Source organism: Arachis ipaensis, chromosome B5, assembly GCF_059453495.1.
Source record: "Arachis ipaensis isolate K30076 ecotype BB chromosome B5, ASM5945349v1, whole genome shotgun sequence".
Classification (NCBI taxonomy): Eukaryota; Viridiplantae; Streptophyta; class Magnoliopsida; order Fabales; family Fabaceae; genus Arachis; species Arachis ipaensis.
In genome coordinates this window covers 50,459,399-50,464,602 of record NC_142440.1, presented here as the reverse complement: position 1 = coordinate 50,464,602, position 5,204 = coordinate 50,459,399, and the positions used below count along the sequence as shown (strand labels likewise).

Genomic DNA, 5,204 nt, shown 5'->3' with positions numbered 1-5,204 from the left:
CTACTCGGAATACCACAGACAAGGTTTAGACCTTCCGGATTCTCTTGAATGCCGCCATCATTCTAGCTTACGCCACGAAGATTCTGGTTAGGAGATCTAAGAGATACTCATTCTAGCTTAATTCATGTAGAACAGAAGTGTTTGTCAGGCACGCGTTCATAGGGGAGAATGGTGATGAGTGTCACACATAATCATCACCTTCATCACGTTCTTGGGTGCGAATGGATATCTTAGAAGCGAAATAAGAAGAATTGAATAGAAAACAGTAGTACTTTGCATTAATCTTTGAGGAACAGCAGAGCTCCACACCTTAATCTATGGAGTGTAGAAACTCTACCATATGAAAATACATAAGTGAAGGTCCAGGCATGGCCGTGTGGCCAGCCCCCTATGATCTAAGAACCAGACGTCCAAAGATGGTCAAAGAGACGTAAGATGGTCTAAAAGATGCCTAATACAATAGTAAAAGGTCCTATTTATAATAAACTAGTCACTAGGGTTTACATGAGTAAGTAATTGATGCATAAATCCACTTCCGGGGCCCACTTGGTGTGTGTTTGGGCTGAGCTTAAGTGTAGCACGTGCAGAGGCCATTTGTGGAGTTGAACGCCAAGTTCTGTGCCAGTTTGGGCGTTCAACTCTGGTTTTGGATCCTTTTCTGGCGCTGGACACCAGATTTGGGCAGAAGGCTGGCGTTGAACGCCAGTTTACGTCGTCAATTCTTGGCCAAAGTATGGACTATTATATATTGCTGGAAAGCCCTGGATGTCTACTTTCCAACGCAATTGGAAGCGCGCCATTTCGAGTTCTGTAGCTTTGAGTGCAGGGAGGTCAGAATCCAACAGCATCAGCAGTTCTTTTTCAACCTCTGATTCTGATTTTTGCTCAAGTCCCTCAATTTCAGTCAGAAAATACCTGAAATCACAGAAAAACACACAAACTCATAGTAAAGTCCAGAAATGTGAATTTAACATAAAAACTAATGAAAACATCCCTAAAAGTAACTAGATCCTACTAAAAACATACTAAAAACAATGTCAAAAAGCGTATAAATTATCCGCTCATCACAACACCAAACTTAAATTGTTGCTTGTCCCCAAGCAACTGAAAATCAAGTAGGATAAAAAGAAGAGAATATACTATAAATTCCAAACTATCAATGAAACAGAGCTTCAATCATATGAGCGGGACTTATAGCTTTTTGCCTCTTGAATAGTTTTGGCATCTCACTTTATCCATTGAGGTTCAGAATGATTGGCATCTATAGGAACTTCAGATTTTGAATAGTGTTATTGACTCTCCTAGTTCAGTATGATGATTCTTGAACACAGCTTCTTTATGAGTCTTGGCCGTGGCCCTAAGCACCTTGTTTTCCAGTGTTACCACCGGATACATAAATGCCACAAACACATAATTGGGTGAACCTTTTCAGATTGTGACTCAGCTTTGCTAAAGTCCCCAATTAGAGGTGTCCAGGGTTCTTAAGCACACTCTTTTTTTTTTTTTTTTTTTTTGCTTTGGACCTTGACTTTAACCGCTCAGTCTCAAGTTTTCACTTGACACCTACACGCCACAAGCACATGGTTAGGGACAGCTTGGTTTAGCCGCTTAGACCAGGATTTTATTCCTTTAGGCCCTCCTATCCACTGATGCTCAAAGCCTTGGGATCCTTTTTATTTGCCCTTGCCTTTTGGTTTTAAGGGTTATTGGCTTTTTCTGCTTGCTTTTTCTTTTTCTTTCTATTTTTTTTTGCCTAATTTTTTTTTTCTGCAAGCTTTGTTCTTTGCTGCTTTTTCTTGCTTCAAGAATCATTTTTATGATTTTTCAGATTATCAAATAACATGTCTCCTAGTCATCATTCTTTCAAGAGCCAACATATTTAACATTCTTAAACAACAACTTCAAAAGACATATGCACTGTTCAAGCATTCATTCAGAAAACAAGAAGCATTGTCACCACATCAATATAATTAAGCTAAGTTCAAGGATAAATTCGAAACTCATGTACTTCTTGTTCTTTTGAATTAGAACATTTTTCATTTAAGAGAGGTGATGGATTCATAGGACATTTATAACTTTAAGACATAGTTACTAACTACTAATGATCATGTAATGAAGACACAAACACAGATAAGCACATAACATAGAAAACGAAAAACAGAGAGAGTAAGAACAAGGAATGAGTCCACCTTAGTGATGTCCTTGAGCTCTTCTATGTCTCTTCCTTGTCTTTGCTGCTCCTCCTTCATTGCTTTTAGATCTTCTCTGATTTCATGAAGGATGATGGAGTGCTCTTGATGTTCCACCCTTAGTTGCTTCCAATAATTGTGTGGAAGAAAATGTATCCCCTGAGGTATCTCAGGGATCTCTTGATTTGCAGTCAAATGTTCTACCACTGAGCTATAGACCCTTGATGGAAGCTTTTGTCTTCCCTTTCCTCTTTCTAGAGGTTTCTCTGGCCTTAGGTGCCATCAATGGTTATGGAAAAAACAAAAAAAAAGCTATGCTTTTACCACACCAAACTTAGAATGTTGCTCGCCCTCGAGCAAAAGAAGAAGGAATAGTTGAAGAAGAAGATGTGGAAATAAAAACTAGGATTATGAGGAGGTAGGTGGGGATCCTGTGGGGTCCACAGATCTTGAGGTGTCAAGGCATTTACATCCCTGCACCAATTTAGGCATGCAAAATGCCTTGCACACAACTCTGGGCGTTCAGCGCCAGGTTGGTGCCCATTTTGGGCGTTCAACGCCCCTTTGCTGCCATTTCTGGCGTTGAACGCCAGAACCATGCTTGTTCTGGGCGTTCAGCGCCAGGGTGCTCCCATTCTGGGCGTTCAGCGCCAGAACTATGCTCTGTTCTGGCGTTTGAACGCCAGACAGATGCTCCTCCAGGGTGTGATTTTTCTTCTGCTGTTTTTGATTCCGTTTTTGAATTTTTTGTTTATTTTGTGACTCCACATGATCATGAACCTAAGAAAACATGAAAAACAATAAAAATAAGAATTAGATAAACATTGGGTTGCCTCCCAACAAGCGCTTCTTTAATGTCAATAGCTTGACAGTGGGCTCTCATGGAGCCTCACAGATGTGCAGAGCTTTGTTGAGACTCTCCAACATCAAACTTAGAGTTTGGATATGGGTGTTCAACACCAAACTTAGAGTTTGGTTGTGGCCTCCCAACACCAAACTTAGAGTTTGACTGTGGGGGCTCTGGTTGACTCTGCTTGGAGAGAAGCTTTTTCTGCTTCCTCTCCAAGGTTGCAGAGGGAGATCCTTGAGTTTTGAATACAAGGGTGTTCTCATTCCATTGAAGGACTATTTCACCTCTGTCAACATCAATCACAGCTCTTGCTGTGGCCAGGAAAGGTCTTCCTAGGATGATGGATTCATCCTCTTTCTTTCCAGTATCCAGGACTATGAAATCAGCAGGGATGTAAAGGCCTTCAACCTTTACTAACACGTCCTCTACTTGTCCATATGCCTGTTTTCTTGAGCTGTCTGCCATCTCTAATGAGATTTTAGCAGCTTGCACCCCATAGATTCCCAGTTTCTCTATTACAGAGAGGGGCATGAGGTTTATTCCTGAACCAAGGTCACACAGAGCCTTAAAGATCATGGTGCCTATGGTACAGGGTATTATGAACTTTCCAGGATCCTGTCTCTTCTAAGGCAATGTCAGTTGATCCAAATCACTTAGTTCATTGATGAACAAGGGAGGTTTAACTTCCCAAGCATCAATGCCAAATAATTTGGCATTCAGCTTCATGATTGCACCAAGAAACTTGGCAGTTTGCTCTTCAGTGACATCCTCATTCTCTTCAGAAGAGGAATACTCATCAGAGCTCATGAAGGGCATAAGGAGGTTCAATGGAATCTCTATGGTCTCTAGATGAGCCTCAGAGTCCTTTGGTTCCTCAGAGGGAAGCTCCTTATTGATCACTAGACGTCCCAGGAGGTCTTCCTCCTTGGAATTCACGTCCTCTCCTTCCCTTACAGGTTCGGCCATGGCGCTTATGTCAATGGCCTTGCACTCTCCTTTTGGATTCTCTTCTGTATTGCTTGGGAAAGTACTAGAAGGGATTTCAGTGATCCTTTTACTCAGCTGGCCCACTTGTGCTTCCAGATTTCTAATGGAAGACCTTGTTTCATTCATGAAACTTACAGTGGCCTTAGACAGATCAGAGACTAGATTTGCTAAATTAGAAGCATTTTGTTCAGAGTTCTCTGTCTGTTGCTGAGTTGATGATGGAAAAGGCTTGCTATTGCTGAACCTGTTTCTTCCACCATTATTAAAGCCTTGTTGGGGCTTTTGATCCTTCCATGAGAAATTTGGATGATTTCTCCATGTTGAGTTATAGGTGTTTCCATAAGGTTCACCTAAGTAATTTACCTCTGCTATTGCAAGGTTCTCAGGATCATAAGCTTCTTCTTCAGAAGAAGCCTCTTGAGTACTGTTGGATGCAGCTTGCATTCCATGCAGACTCTGAAAAATCATATTGACTTGCTGAGTCAATATTTTATTCTGAGCCAATATGGCATTCAGAGTATCAACTTCAAGAACTCCCTTCTTCATAGGCGTCCCATTATTCACAGGATTCCTTTCAAAAGTGTACATGAATTGGTTATTAGCAACCATGTCAATGAGTTCTTGAGCTTCTGCAGGCGTTTTCTTTAGGTGAATGGATCCACCTGCAGAGGTATCCAATGACATCTTAGATAACTCAGACAGACCATCATAGAATATATCCAGGATGGTCCATTCTGAAAGCATGTCAGAAGGACACTTTTTGGTCAACTGTTTGTATCTTTCCCAAGCTTCATAGAGAGATTCACCTTCTTTCTGTCTGAAGGTTTGAACATCAGCTCTAAGCTTGCTCAGCTCTTGAGGAGGAAAGTACTTGGCTAAGAAAGCCGGACCAGCTTATCCCAAGAGTTCAGGCTGTCTTTGGGTTGAGAATCCAACCATAATCTAGCTCTGTCTCTTACAGCAAAAGGGAAAAGCATGAGCCTGTAGACTTCAGGATCTACTCCATTAGTCTTAACAGTATCACATATCTGCAAGAATTCAGTTAAGAACTGAAAAGGATCTTCAGATGGAAGTCCATGAAACTTGCAGTTCTGCTGCATCAGAGAAACTAATTGAGGTTTCAGCTCAAAGTTGTTTGCTCCAATGGCAGGAATGGAGATGCTTCTTCCATGTAGATT

General features: G+C 41.3%; 1 non-coding gene across 1 annotated transcript; it reads left to right on the top strand.

Annotated features, from left to right (window-relative positions):
• The first annotated feature begins 4,764 nt into the window (after positions 1–4,764).
• On the top strand, positions 4,765–4,872 carry LOC148564142 (small nucleolar RNA R71). Its single transcript, XR_015885069.1, has one exon. It is a non-coding gene; the product is annotated as a small nucleolar RNA R71 (small nucleolar RNA).
• The last annotated feature ends 332 nt before the right edge of the window (positions 4,873–5,204 follow it).